The sequence below is a fragment of the Pristiophorus japonicus genome, chromosome 13 (assembly GCF_044704955.1).
Source record: "Pristiophorus japonicus isolate sPriJap1 chromosome 13, sPriJap1.hap1, whole genome shotgun sequence".
NCBI classification, from domain to species: Eukaryota; Metazoa; Chordata; class Chondrichthyes; family Pristiophoridae; genus Pristiophorus; species Pristiophorus japonicus.
The window spans coordinates 174,241,142-174,257,386 of NC_091989.1; the positions used below are offsets into that span (position 1 = coordinate 174,241,142).

The window sequence follows — 16,245 nt, forward strand, 5'->3', positions numbered from 1 at the left end:
TCCCGTGAGATAAATGTCTGGGCCATCAAAGCCGCTGTTTCCAGGGTCAAGTCTTTGGTCTCAATCAGTTTCCTGAAAACCCCAGCGTGCCCGATGCCGTCAATAAAAAAGTCTCGCAGCATCTCCGCTCTGCATGCATCTGTGAATGAACATAGGCTCGCCAGTCGCTGGAGGTCTGCCACGAAGTCTGGAACGCTTTGCCCTTCTCGCCGCCGGTGCGTGGAAAACCGGTGTCTCGCCATGTGCATGCTGCTCGCCGGTTTAAAGTGTTCCCCGATCAACTTACTGAGCTCTTCAAACGTCTTGTCCGCCGGCTTCTCTGGCGCTAGAAGGTCCTTCATCAGGGAGTACGTCCTGGATCCACAAACCGTCAGGAGATGAGCCCTGCGTTTGTCGGCCGAATCCTGTCCCAGCCATTCCTTAGTGACGAAACTTTGCTGTAGTCTCTCAATAAAATCGTCCCAATCATCGCCAACACAGTACCTCTCGTCTGTGCTGCTAGTGGCCATGCTCGCGTGGTTTAAATCCCAGTTTCTCGTCACGATATGTCCTTACTATACAGTACAAATGCACACGAGGCCCATGCTTGAGAGAAGGTCACTCTGTGACCAGCAACTTTTATTCCAGCACTGAAGTAATGAAGGTGGGTGAAGCTTCCCCTTTTATACCTGAAAGACCAGGTTAGGAGCGTCTCCCACAAGTTCACCACCTAATGGCCAATGTTCTCACAGTGTACAACTAGTCAGTTTATACATGGGTTACAATGACAGTTAAATACATGACGCTGTCCATTTCCTATATCAGGCCCACCCCTAAAAAGAGATTAAAAGAAAGACCTAGAGGGCTTTTCAGGGCAGACGATGAAGGTAAGAACGGTTTGTGCCACCAGCCGTCGGTCCGAGCGGGATGATTACCAGCTACTTGTCATGGTCGTATGTCTAGTATGTCTATTCTGATTGTGTGTTGTGTTTGATTATATTTGAACTCTCGCTCCCTTAATAAAACGCCTTATAGCTCCCAAAACCCTTTGGGTATCTGTGTGTGATCTGTGATCCTAATCTTACAGCATTCACATATAGCCCATCACTAGCCTTTAAGCAGAGGGTAAGGGATTCAGTCGACATGTCGGGCTGCCACTTAATGGTGCCAGGCACCTCACACTTAAAAATTGGGCCCAAAGTGAAGGCTTTTATTTCTCCTTCCCTCAAACATACTCTGTCTGGGTGGTGTTGCACTGACCCCAGCAGCCATCTGGGTACTGCAGTGCTCAGCTCCATCACAGCAACAAACAACGCATGGATTTCAGGATAAAACTCACTATTCCTATCGTAGCTGTAAAAGTAAGGTAGGTGATATTTGTCCTCTAGCCTCAAGAGAGTTCCTCTATGTATGCGCCACAACTCACGTGTCACCGGCGACAATGTAATAAATCTCTATCCCAGAATGTGCAAGAGGACTAACGAAATCTTAAATTACACACGAATTACCACTCTTTTCAAATGAATCAACAGAGCAATGTCAGCAAACATATGCTTAAAATGAGTTCACATCGGTCAGGTGTCTCAAGTGACTGAGATGGAGCTGGAACTTGGATGTGGAAGAGGCAGACATCCCGAGTTCAATGACAGCAGCGTCCATTTCTATTGTGTTCCTAACACAGATGAGACTGCACACAGGGAGGTTAAAGTAACAGTGACCTCAGTCTTTAATAAGACACTCCAGAGTGAGGAACAGGCCTTAGGGGCCGGCTTATATACAGTGCTCCCAAGGGATACTGGGATCCCTTGGGACTTCAGGGGATGAGCTCCCTGGTGGCGGAACATGGGAGTGCATGCTTTACAGGTACACAACAGTTTCAACAACAACAACTTGTGCTGTGATATAGCGCCTTTAACATAGTAAAACGTCCCAAGACGTTTCACAGGTGCGTTATCAACCAAAATCCGACATCGAGCCACATAAGGAGAAATTAGTCAGATGACGAAGTAGGTTTTAAGGGGCGTCTTAAAGGAGGAGAGAGGCGGAGAGGTTTAGGCATGGAATTTCAGAGGCTAGGTTTTAGGCAGCTGAAGGCATGTCCACAACGGTTGAGCAATTATAATCAGTGATGCTCCAGGGAACAGAATTAGAGGAGCGCAGACATCTCGGAGGATTGCAGGGCTGGAGGAGATTATGGAGATAGGGAGATGCGAGGCCATGGTGGGATTTGAAAACAAGGCTGATTTCATGATTAGATAAATGCAGTACAATGTCTCACAAGTCACTTTGTGATTCTCAAGCATGAAACCCCAGCATGAATTCTCCATCAGTCCCATATTTCAAACATTTCCAAAACACTTATGATAGCAGTTTAGACGTCGAGTTTGGTGTGAATCCCCAACAGATTATCTGGTCATTATCACATTGCTGTTTGTGGGAGCTTGCTGTGCGCAAATTGGCTGCCGAATTTCCTACATTACAACAGTGCTACATTGCAAAAAGTACTTAATTTGTCACTCAATGAACTGTGTACCTGGACCCCCCAAGTCTCTGGGTAGCCACTGCTTTTAGCTTTTCACCATTTAGAAAGTACCCTGTTCTCTCCTTTTTAGGTCCAAAGTGGATGGCCTCACATTGAGATCCATTTTGTCACAGTTTTGTCCATTCATTTAATCTATCAGTATCCCTTTATAATTTTATGCTTTCATCTATACTGTCGACAATGCCTCCTATCTTTGTGTCACCGGCTAAACTGTATATTTGACTTCCTATGTCATCATCTAAGTCGTTAATAAATACTGTGAATAGTTGAGGTCCCAACACAGATCCCTGCGGGTCAGGTTTAATTATTTCAGCTATTTTCAAAGGAAAGAAAGAAATTGCATTTATAAAGCGCCTTTCATGGCCTCAGGACGTCGCAAAGTGCCTTACAGTCAAGAGCCAATCACACTGCTGTAGATCTGGAGACACATCTAGGCCAGACCAAATAAGGATGGCAGATTTCCTTCCCTAAAGGACATTAGTGAACCAGATGGGTTTTTACGACAATCCGGTAGTTTCACGGTCACATTATTGATACTAGCTTTTTATTCCAGATTTAGTTAATAAAATTTAAATTCACCAGCTGTGGTGGTGGGATTTGAACTCATGTCTCCGGATCATTAGTCCAGGACTAACCATTGTGTTACCGTTCCCCCAAGTCAGATATTTGAACACAACAGGCCGTCACTTAACTTTGAAAAATAATTGTATTCATTTTATAAGGTTCAGTTATCACTGAGGCACTGAAACCCGAACTACACGGGCAGTCATCTTACATTTCATTGCAGTGATCACACTTGTCAGAGGAACTGCCTCAGTGGTGAACAAATGAATGCTACCAAGCTTGGCAGCAGCTCTTTGAAAGATTGCCACGTTTTTGAGACAAGATCTGTTCAATGAACAGCGCTGCATCAAATCTCCTCATCTAGCAGTGAAAAAGGGAGGAGTTATTTGTGTGAAGCAGGAAAAATATAATCAACATGAAAGAAACCAAGTAAACCTGTCTATGATATTTTGTCCACAGCTTCAAAAGGGGCAACAAGTTGGGTCTCTCGGTCCCTCTCTCTTTCTCCCGTCCTCTCTTTCTCTCTCCCTTTCCCCCTCTTTCTCTCTCCCTTCCTCTCCCTCCACCTCGCCATATCTCTATCTCTCTCTTCCACCTTCTCCTTCCTCTCTTCCACCTCTCTCTCTCTCTTCCACCTCCCCCTCAATCTCTCTCTTTCACCTCGCCCTCTCTCTCGCTACCTCCCCCCCTCTCTCTCTCTCTCCACCTTCCCCTCTCTCTCTCCATCTCCCCCTCTCTCTCCTCTTCCCTCTCACTCTCTCTCTCTACCTCCCCCTCCCCCTCTCTCTCCCTCCCCCTCACCCTCTCTCTCCACCTCCCCTCTCTCTCATTCTCTCTTTCTTCACCTCCCCCTCTCTCTTCCACCTCCCCACTCTCTCTCTCTCCCAACTCCCCCTCCCCCTCCTATATGATCAAAGTAAGCTAGTAAGGGAACACAACTGACAGACCACCTAAATAAACCCATGAAGCGAATTTCTGGTATTGAAATATATAGCTTTCAGAGAACAATAACTTTGAAATAAGAACAGGAGTAGGTCACCAAGCCTGCTCTTTCATTTTGTTAGCCATGGCAGCTCGTTCTTGAATCTCACTTTCTTGGGCTTTCTTCATCTTACTGTCATATATTCTGATCACTTTATTTCCCATGCAATCTCTCCGTGGCGACTTTGGCAGGTCTTCAGCCAAACATTTCATCCAACGCTCTTGGCAATGCAGAATTTTCTCAGTTCGGCACTGAAATGGCAGCCTATAGACGTGCTGAAGACCGAGAGCGGGGCTTGAACCCACAATCTTCTGACCATGAGGCGAACATCCGACCAGCTTGCTTCTCTTCTGTCACATTTGCAGTGTGTGTGTGTGTGTGTGTGTGTGTGTCTGTCGATGTGTGTGTGGGGGGGCAATGTGATAGCGAGTGTATTGAACAGGAAATTAAACACTGCAGCACCCCAACACCACCTCAAAACAACTTTAGTCTTATCTCTTTTAAGTCGTTAACAAGATTCCCATGTTATGCTTTTGAGCATTACTCTTTCTGGTTATATTGCTTCTCGAAGTGAACGTTACACATTGCGCAATGACTTCTTTAACAACTTGCATTTATTAGGGATGGCAATAAATCCCGGCCTTGCCAGCCACGCCCACATCCCGAGAATACATTTTTTAAAACTCAGATGTTTAGTTGGTTTCCCCTTAAATGCATCTATGCAATTCGCCACAACCACTCTCTTGTGGTAGCGAGTTCCACATTCTAACCGCTCTCTGGGTAAAGAGGTTTCTTCTGAATTCCCTATTTTATTTCTTGGTGACTGTTTTATATCGATGGCCTCCTGTTTTTCTCCTCCCTGCTGTGTCCTCTTGTTCTTAATTCCCTCACCAGTGGGATTGGTGAAATTAGTCTTGGGCTGGTAGCACAAAATGTGCAAAAGCAAGTCAGCGAATCATTTTACATCTGTCCGATATCCGACATTCCTTTCCATTGAAACCACCGGAGGAATATCAGACGGAGTGTTAACCAGCTGCTAATTCGTTTGACCCGTTTTGTCTGACCACCAAGACCAGTTTCACCCCCAAGGTTTTATACACTGGTATGATTTCTTTTAAAATCCAATTATTCAAAGCAGAAAGATGCACGCTAAGGTCACCATTTAATATCGGAACGTGAATTAAATGGTTTAGAAGGTTGAGGGTTCAAGTCCCACTCCAGGGACCTGAGCACATCAAGCTAGGCTGACACTTCAGTGCAGTGCTGAGGGAGTGATGCACTGTTAGAGGTGCCATCTTTCAGATGAGATGTTAATCCGAGGCCCCGTCTGTTCTCTCAGGTGGACTTAAAAGATCCCATGGCACTATTTCGAGGAACAGCAGGGGAGTTATCCCTGGTGTCCTGGCCAATATTTATCCCTCAATCAACATAACACAAAAACCGATTATCTGATCGTTATCACATTGCTGTTTGTGGGAGCTTGCTGTTTGCAAATTGACTGCTGCATTTCCCAAAGCGCCTTACAGCCAATGAAGTACTTTTGGCATGTAGTCATCGTTGTAATGTAGGAAATGCAGCAGTCAATTTGCGGGAGTCGCTGGCAAGGCCGGGATTTATTGCTATCCCTAATTGCCCTTGAGAAGGTGGTGGTGAGCCGCCTTCTTGAACCGCTGCAGTCCATATGGTGAAGGTACTGTTAGGGAGGGAGTTCCAGGATTTTGACCCAGTGACAATGAAGGAACGGCGATATATTTCCAAGTCAGGGTGGTGTGTGACTTGGAGGGGAACTTGCAGGTGATGGTGTTCCCAAGCGCCTGCTGCCCTTGTCCTTCTAACTGTTAGAGGTCGTGGGTTTGGGAGGTGTTGCCGAAGAAGCCTTGGCAAGTTGCTGCAGTGTGTCTTGTAGATGGTATCTGCAGAGTGAGAAGGGAATAGAAGGTTATGTTTACAGTTAGATAAGGAAGGGTGGGAGGAGGCTGGATTGATGAGTGATAAAGGATGGGTGGAGATGGACTGGTTGGGCCAAATGATCCGTTTCTATGTTGTATATTCCACGTGATTCTATGTAATCTTTAAATTGGGGCTAGACCATTTAGGAGCGAAATCAGGAAGAAGTTTTCACACACACGGCGGTAATCTGCAGGATATCAAGAGCTACGGATCAAAGGTGGGTGAATGGAGTTGAGGTGCAGACCAACCATGATCAAATTGAATTGCAGGCTGAAGGGGTTGAGTGGCCTACTCCTGTTCCTTTTATTATATTGAAAAGAGGTTATTTTTCAGAACCTTTCTATCCTGAAACAATTTTGTAATCAAAACAAATTTGTTTGCAAATTTTGATTGTATTTGACTAAAGAAATAACCTGTCAGGTGATAAAAGTTTAACGTTCGTCACTGGGCTGTAACCCATTGAGTTTCAAGGTACAGATTGAACCTCCCTTATGCGGAACCCTCAGGACCTGGCCTGTTCTGGATAAGGGAGTTTTCCGAATGAGGGGTGGTCACGTTAAATTGGATGGTACAGGTACTGAGCAAGGGGATATCGGGGCTGGTTGGCTGGCTTGGGGATGGGAGTGTGGCAGAGAGATCATGGGGGGGACACGGTCAGTAGATCACGGGGTCAGGCCAGCGATTGCGGGAGTCGGCAGCGAGGAAGGACTTCAATTTGTTCATGTCGGAGTTCTGCGCGTGCGCCACCCAGTGGCCGGGAATGGCTCTGGACAAGGGGTGGTTCCGGATAGGGGAGTTCTGGATAAGGGAGGTTCAACCTGTATCAGATTTACTGTCGTTGACAGGATTAAGATTGTTTGTGCCTTTTTTCTCAAACTGGGAGTCTGTAGAGACTTTCCAGGGGGATCGTGGCTGAAGGTAATTGCAAGACTGCTCCTCTTTATAAAACCCACGCTAATTCATTTCTCGCGAGTTATTTTTAACGGCTCGACCCGCCTCCTCACAGAGGCCCACTGCTCTTGCTCACTGTGCAGCAAGCGCCCCCCCGCCACTCGAACGATTCCTCTCCCTGGCACCGCCGCGACCCCAGACCGTCCTCTCGACACATGATCAGAGCGCCTGTGGGGACCCTTCAGACACGTGGCTGAACGTGTTCAAGCAAACAAGTGCAGCTGTGACAGAACATACCAGTGGGACAGTCCGGCGGTGGATCATGCTTCCAGCAGCATCCCAGCATGTGGATGGGAGCTCGTGTCCTCACTCACCTTGGCCAGCCTGCTTTAGAAATTGGCCAGCACTAAGTGGCTAACAGTGGCCATCCGTTGCTGCAGAGCACCCAGAATTGGTGCGAGTAGCAGGGACACCCATCTCACTAAGATCTGTACATAAATACCTGTTGTCTTAAAAGCATTATTAAAACACTCTTTACATGCAGCACTTTCATATTATGAGTATTATACAGTATTTTAATTCAAATGGGAGGATTATTACTGGGCCATTTGAAAAGGAGTCCTTCAAGCAAAAAAGTTTGAAAACCACTGAGTAGGAGAGTAATCTATTCTCGGCCTAAATGTGATTATTCGAGGTGGCAACGTAGGTAACTTATTTGTTTCTAAGCTCTTTTCAAGCCTACATAATCCTGGACTACAGTTACTCCTCGATCACTCTGATGGACAAGTGCCAAATCTTCAAACGTTCAAGTGCCCATCCTTGCTTTGAAATCGAAGAAAGGTTTTGATAGTGTGCCAAGGAAAACAAACAAAACAAACCTTGTTTGGTAATTGCTTTTAGATAAGAGACTATCTTCTGCCTTCTGACCCCGCTTCAGTCTTTGAAAGCAGTGCAGTGTCACATTAAGCTCTCGTTTAAAGTTTAAAATATGAAATGCATTTATTAGACCATGAACGAGCAAATAACCTAACAGTGATACACTATATGGATTTACAATGGAAAGTCTCTAATCTAACACGTTAATAAAATAATAAAAAGATCATAACTCTTACCAGCGAATCGAAACTCTAATATATGACCTTTATATGCGCACACAGTGTTTCTTATTTAACCAAGGAATTCCAAATTGTCACAGGTTTCTTCTTAAAATTTTTCAACTGTCTCCTCTCATGAGATTCTCCAATCGTCAAATAATTTCTATTGAAAGAACCTTCCAATTTCCCAAATTCAAACAAAATCCGTCTCTGTTAAATCGTGGAGAAGTGTAACCGAGACATCCTGCATCTTCAATCGCCTTCCTCTTACATTCAAAAATCAACAATTGATTAAATACAATCTGAACCAATACTGCCATCGGTGTATATTGTGTAGAACCAGGGGTGACATGAGCAGAAATTTTTATACATGGAGAGTTGTTGTGATCTGGAACGCACTGCCTGAAAGGGCGGTGGAAGTAGATTTAACAGCAACTTTCAAAAGAGGAATTGGATAAATACATGAAGGGGGAGGAAAAAATCTATAGGGTTATGAGAAAACAAGCAGGGAGGAGTGGAACTAACTGTATAGCTCTTTCAAAGAGATGGCACAGGCATGATGGGCCTCCTTCTGTGCTAAGAACATAAGAAATATTAGCAGGACTGGGCCATCTGGCCCCTCGAGCCTACTCCGCCATTCAATAAGATCATGGCTGATCTGATCTTGGGCTCCGCTCCACTTCCCTGCCCGCTCCCCATAACCCTGGACTCCCTGCATCATGCTAGAATATATTGGAAAATCATGAGGCAGCTTGCTGTTAATTCTGTGTGTGTAGAAGGCGAGTTTTAAATCTGCCACAACCGCACAAGGTGAAAATCCACCATTTTATCACTACCAGCGGTCCTCCTGAGGCGTGCATAGATCGGGAGGTCCGGCGCAGGCCGCTCACGAGCTGTCACTGCTGGGAAAGATACTGCGCGGAAAATTTAAAGGGACCGCGCGCGCGCAAAAATAAATTAGAGAGAACAATGCTGTGGACCATATCGGAGTACCCTGTAAATCCGCCCGTGTGTTCATCGCTGTACAGAGAGAGAGAAAACTGGGAGTTTTGAATTTGCAGTTACTTTGGAAATATTTGCCCTCAGCACAGAGGGGGACATTTTTCTAAATCCAATGTCAGTGATAGTTGCTCCTGGCAACAGACGTGTACGGGCCAGCTACAGAGTTAAGCTATGCACCCTGAAGTCAACAAAAAGATTTGCATTTATGAAGCATCAGATCAGATTTCCCAGGAATATCTTACAACGCTTCTTATGAGAATTGCTTTGAAGTGCAGTGAATATTGTTATTGAGGCAAATTCAGCTTCCTCACAACTAGATCTCACAAACAGCTGTGGGGGTGAATGATACTGAAAGTCAAAAAACTGGAAAAGACTTGCATCCAGTCAGGTTGGGCTGGATTTGAGTGGAGTATCGATAGACCAATGAGGCAACTGATTTTACATTGGTCCTAGGTGTCAGCTATGGCTCAGTGGGCAGGCACCCTTGCCTCTGGCTCAGAAGGGTTGTGGGTTGAAGTCCCACTCCAGAGACTTGAGCAAATAAAAATCTAGGCTGACACTCCAGTGCTGAGGGCGTGTAAAAGATCCTGTGGCACTATTTTGAAGAAAAGCAAGGGAGTTATCCCTCAATCAATGTAACAAAACAGAAACTGATTATCTGGTCATGATCACATTGCTGTTTGTGGGAGCTTGCTGTGCGCAAATTGGCTGCTGCACTTCCACATTTCAACAGTACTTTGTTGGCATGTGAAGTGCTTTGGGAAATTGCGAAAGGCACTATATAAATGCTAGTCTTTCTTTTGCAGGTTTATCCCAGTTTAGAAAGTAGACTGAAAGGCGAACGCCTGTACACGCCCCACATCCAATGTTCTCTTTCAGCTGCACGGCCGCGCAGCGTTCTTGAGGTCCCGTGCAGCCGGTGAGCCGGCTTTTAAAGAGAAAAACCCCGCATGTGCGGAATTTTGATTGGCCAGTTAAAAGGGCTGCGCGGGGAAAACAAAAATCAGGGGGAACATTGGCCACAACAGCAGGTTTCTGAAATCAGACTTCATCCGTATTCTCCATGGAAGGGCTCTTCAGAGAGTACCCACAGGCCATTCTTTCAACACAATGAAACTCAGACCTGTATTAATAAAACCTGAATGCTCTGAAATATTCTGCCTAATGGATGTGCTCCATCGGGATATTCCTGCCTTAAAGCCATTGAAGTGCCTCCACATAAAATTAATTGGATCTGATACTAAGAAAATACAGGCCGTGACCAGAGATCGCCACAATCTGTGCAGAGGGAGGGTAGACTCCAGCATGCAAAAGGAACTAAATGCAATCAATTGATGACTAAACTCGGTGGCCAGGTAAATAATCTCATTCATTGGAAATAGTAAATTAGCTTATTTTAATGCATCTTTTAGAAGACACTTGGACATCTTTAGGTTTTTCTTCAGGTTAGGTGCTCATTTTTTTAATGAATAACATTAGTTGCAAATACTAGGCGTATATTCCCTTGAAAATAGAAGAAGATTATGGACTGATCTAATTGAAGAAAGAAATACTTGAATATATATATATATAGTGCCTTTCACAACCACCAGCCAATGAAGTACTTGAGTTATGCAAGATGATCAAAGTATTTGATAGGGTAGATAAGAGAGAAACTACTTGCTCTGGTGGGGGTAGTCCAGAACAAGGGGGTATAACCTTAAAATTTAGAGCCAGGCCGTTCAGGGGTGATGTCAGGAAACACTTTGTCACACAAAGAATAGTGTAAATCTGGCACTCCCTCCCCCAAAAGCTGTTGAGACTGAGGGTCAACTGAAAATTTCAAATCTGAGGGTGATAGGTTTTTGTTCGGCAAGGGTATTAAGGGTTACGGAACCGAGGTGGGTAGATGAAGTTAAGGTACAGATCGAACTGAACAATCTCGAGGAGCTAAACTTTCCGTTCATTTTCGGCGGGGGTTTCTCGGTGATTTTTCTCGACGGTACAGCTGTTTTTCCGCCTGGCAAAAGTTACCCCATTATTTTTTTTAATGGTACCGCCCAAATCTAAAAATGCCTGCCGGGACCAAACCGCCGGCGTGCACCACCAAGAAAATCGGCAGGGTGTAAGTTTGGCCTCAACGGAAGCCCATCCAGATCGCCGAGAGAACCAGCCTGTGAAAGCTGCTTAAACAGGGCAGTAGGTGATTATGTACTCTACAAAGAAAGGGATAGGTAAGTTAAAGGTTCTTTATTTTTTTTTAAATTGTAAAACGGCAATTAGGTGTAAAAGTGTCTTGGGAATGTTTTTTTAAAAAACTTTTTTGGTGTGAATTTTTTTTAAAGATATCCCCCCTCCCTAGGACCAACCGCGGCCTCGGACTACATTTTTAAAAACCCGTCCGTTTTACTTAGTTTCCCCTGAACCACCGAGAATAATGGTGCAAGATCCATTTTCTCGGCAGGCGATTAGTTTCAACTTAAAAGTGGACATTTTCGCCAGCGTTACTTACCAAACATTAGCGGTTTTTTTTGGGCAGGCAATCGGGCGTGGAGGGGCTCTCGGGAAAGTCTAGCACTATGTTCTTAATTGTGGTGAGCTCACGCAACTTTTAAAGTTGTTTTCAGGTTTAATGCAGGGAAGATATCTAACCCCAACTGTTGATGTTGAACTTCACCTTGTACAGATGCCCAATTAATTGTCTTTGAGAACATTTTGTTCTCCTGAGCTCACATGTTCCTGGATGTCTTCTGAGGGGTCAGATTCTGCGAATGAACTTAAGGCAATTATACAAGATATGCGTGCATGAAGGTTGGCCCTATCCCAGCTCATCCATCCGGAAGGTGTAAGAACATAAGAAATAGGAGCAGGAGTAGGCCATTTGGCCTCGCGAGCCTGCTCAGACATTTAATAAGATCATGGCTGATCTGATCATGGACTCAGCTCCACTTAACCCTTTACTCCCTAATCGCTCAAAAATCTGTCTATCTCCGCCTTAAATATATTCAATGACCCAGCCTCCAGCCTCCACAGCTCTCTGGGGCAGAGAATTCTATCGATTTACAACCCTCAGAAGAAATTTCTCCTCATCTCAGTTTTAAATGGGCGGCCCTTATTCTGAGACTATGTCCCCAAGTTTTAGTTTCCCCTTTGAGTGGAAATATCCTCTCTGCATCCACCTTGTCGAGCCCCCTCATTATCTTATATGTTTTGATACGATCACCTCTCATTCTTCTGACTCTCCTCCTATACAGCATTCAGCGGTTCCTTAAACGTCAGCAGCTTTTTGTTCAAGCCTCTGTGACCACACCGAAGAGCAGTTCATTTCATGTGTCGATTATTCTGCGCAAAGACCTCCCTGGCATCAGTCCTTGAGGTTTTCCTTCCGTTTGCTTGAAGTTGTGCTTCAAATCCCTCCGTGGACTCACCCCTCCCTTTCCTTGCAACATTCTCCAGCCTGCAGAGATCTCTGCGGTCCTCCAATTCTGGCCTCTTGCCCATCCCAGATTTTAATCGCTCACCATTGTTGGCCGTGCCTTCACCTGCCCAAGCTCTGGAATTCCCTCCATAAACCACCCTCCGCTCTCTCCTCCTTTAAGACGCTTCTTAAACCCTACCTCTTTGACCAAGCCAGTCCTAATATGTCGTTATGTGGCTCGGTGTCAAATTTTGTGCGACGACATTAATATAAACCTGCATTGTTACTGTTTAATTTAATCTATATTTTGGATTTGTCTTTTCTATTAATGTTGGTTATTTCTATATTTCATAAATGTACTCTCTCAGTTGCCGACTTGAACAGCTTAGGCTTTTCCAGTCTTTTGTTACAATTCAAGTCCTCTGATGCTCCTCCCTCCACTGCCTCCAGGCTATGAATGTGTCCCTTTGTGACCAAAACTGGACACAGTACTAAAGGTGTGGTCTGATATTGGCATATCTTCTTCCAATTTGTATCAGCTGTGGCTCAGTGGGTAGCACACTTGTCTCTGAGTCAGAAGGTTGTGGGTTCAAGTCCCATTCCAGAGACTTAAGCACAAAAATCTAGGCTGACACTCCACTCCAGTACGGAGGGAGTGCTGCACTGTCGGAGGTGCTGCCTTTCGGATGAGATGTCAAACTGAGGCCCCGTCTGCCCTCTCAGGTGGACGTCAAAGATCCTGTGGCACTATTTCGAAGAAGAGCTAGGGGAGTTCTGGCCAATATTTATCCCTCCATCAACATCACTAAAACAGATTATCTGATCATTATCACATTGCTGTTTGTGGAACCTTGTTGTGCGTAAATTGGCCGCACATTACAACAGTGACTACACTCCAAAAGTACTGGCTGTAAAGTGCTTTGGAATGCCCGCTGGTCATGAAAGGTATATAAATGCAAGTCTTTCTTTCTTTGTGCTGCGCTTGGCTTTATTGCTCAGCATTCTATTTATATTTCTTGCGGCCCTGCCGTGATTGGACATGCTAAGTGCCAAATCTACCAATACTCTGTGGGCTTTGATGATTTTGGGGCGGTAATGGCGGCAGGGGCAGTAAGGTTTGTGCACGGGAACAGTTTGCGCCTCAGTCATCAAAATTGGGCAGCTGGGCCCTGAGTGCGCGGCGCAGCGCTGAGGGAGGCTTTGTACACCTGTCGGAGGGTGTTATTGTCGGAGAATCCCGACCTAAAGAGCCGGCCCGGGAACGCTCTGAGAGACGCCTGGGGAGAAAAAGAACCTGAAACAAACCCCACAAAATACGTAGCTCACGCTAACCACAACATAAATCGGCAAAAAATTCAAAGAAAAAACAATCGCGCTTACTTTAGGAAGGCATTACTTACCTCTGCAGTCGGTACAGGTCGGACCGCCCATTGTCCCAGGCTGTCACAGCAGTGCGCGCTGCGGGGCGTACGGGAGTCAAAAAGCGCGCTGGCGTCACGAACAGGGGCGTTGAGCACCGGCGCAGCTCGTCTGGGCGGTGCTGCTCTGCGCCGCCGCTAAACTTGCTCTGAAAACACCCGCGGGGCGCTGGAGGCTGGCCGACCACCCAGAAAACCTCACCGCCGCCATTGCCACCGCTCCGGGGCGAAAAACGGAACGCAGAATACCGGAAAATTCCGGCCCTTTGACTGTTGCTTCTGCTCTTTAAATGATCCTACGACTTGTACTTTAAATGATCCTACAGCTTGTACTTTAAATGATCCTACGACTTGTACTTTAAATGATCCTACAGCTTGTACTTTAAATGATCCTACGGCTTGTACTTTAAATGATCCTACGGCTTGTACTTTAAATGATCCTACGGCTTGTACTTTAAATGATCCTACAGCTTGTACTTTAAATGATCCTATGGCTTGTACTTTAAATGATCCTATGGCTTGTACTTTAAATGATCCTATGGCTTGTACTTTAAATGATCCTACGGCTTGTACTTTAAATGATCCTACGGCTTGTACTTTAAATGATCCTATGGCTTGTACTTTAAATGATCCTATGGCTTGTACTTTAAATGATCCTACGGCTTGTACTTTAAATGATCCTACGGCTTGTACTTTAAATGATCCTACGGCTTGTACTTTAAATGATCCTATGGCTTGTACTTTAAATGATCCTACGGCTTGTACTTTAAATGATCCTATGGCTTGTACTTTAAATGATCCTATGGCTTGTACTTTAAATGATCCTATGGCTTGTACTTTGATCCTCGGAAGGGTAAATAAATGATACAGTACACTCTCGTTTACCCGGATTGTTTGGGGATTCGGCAACTCCGGGTAAACTAAAATTCCGATAGGGCGAGTTTACATTTTAAAGTTAATATTTGAAGGTGATAGAAGCACCCTCGAAATATTTTATACATCGTATCGTATAGATCTTGATCCACTCTTTCCAATGAGCTATTCAGATTGAAAATCTATTCATAACTTTTCGAAATATAAAACAAATAAATGACAAGTGCTAAATTTATACGGTCGAATAAATAAAACGAAGAATTAGTTCATGTTATTTGAACGTGAACATAATAAAATAAATGAAAATTGATTCATAACTTTTCGAAATTAAAAATAAATGTCGAATAAATGAAACAAAATATTTAGTTCATGTTATTTTATTATTTTATTCTGTTAAATTTGCTACTTCTGTCAATGTTTCTTCATCTGCAGATGCTCCTATTTCTGCGATGACATTTGAGATTTGATTTCTAAAATAGCGATCTTATATCTGCTTGTTTAAATGAATCCATTTCATTCAATTAAATTCATTTTCATCTTGAAGTCCTTGGCCTTTGCTGTAATCATTGGCCCTGAAATTGCCACACCTTCAGACCGTTTGAAAGAAAACCATCCATGAAGCACCTGGTCCAGTTTGTCAAGCTTCAGCTTTCGCAGATTCTTGCGGGCCATTGCCTTCACGGAAGATTCAGAAGCCGCGGTGAAACTTTATAAATCTTTCTTTTGCTTCTTGATATCATAAATTGTTGATGATCCAACTTCATATTCGTCCATCAAAGTACGCACACTTCTGCCAGCTTCAGACTTCTTTATAATTTCTAATTTCTGCTGAATGTCCAATACTTTTCGTTTCCTAATGCTGCATTTGCTTTTAGCGCTGTCAACGGCGGGTTTTCCGTTACATTCGTATCTGGGTAAACGAGAGTTTACTGTAGTCCCATTGCCCTGTGCCAATGCACTAGTGTCCATCTTGTCTTCAAAGCAAACTGGAAACGGATTTAAGTGGGTCAGCTCTCTCGTGCTGAGCTCGTCTTTCTCAGTGCCTGCTTGCTCACTGGCCATTTTAGAACAGTATTAAAACAACCAGGACTCACTTTTCAGGTAAGCAAGGCATAGCTTATCAGTCTGATGAACCAGATGCATAGATTTATCCGTTTGAACATTTATGTTTTTTATTCATTCACAGGATTTGGGTGTTGCTGTCAAGGCCAGCATTTATTGCCATCTCCTAATTGCCTCCGAGTGGCTTTCTAGGCCCTGTCAGAGGGGCAATTAAGAGCCAACCACATTGTTGTGGGACTGGAGTCACATATAGGCCAGACCAGGAAAGGACAGCAGATTTCCTTCCCTAAAGGGCATTAGTTTCATGGTTACCATTACTGAGACCAGCTTTTCATTCCAGATTAATTTAATTAATGCCATGGTGGGATCTGAACTCATGTCTCCAGATCATTAATCCAGGCCACTGGATTACTAGTCCCGTAACATAACCACTGTGCTACCGTTTCTATTTAGCACAAGCAAGCAAAGATACAGAGATAAAAGAGGGGGAA

General features: G+C 44.5%; 1 protein-coding gene across 1 annotated transcript in view; it reads right to left on the reverse strand.

Moving 5' to 3' along the window:
• LOC139278359 (chromodomain Y-like protein 2) overlaps positions 1 to 16,245 on the reverse strand; it is a 220,792-nt gene that overhangs the window by 40,214 nt on the left and 164,333 nt on the right. The window lies entirely within an intron of this gene.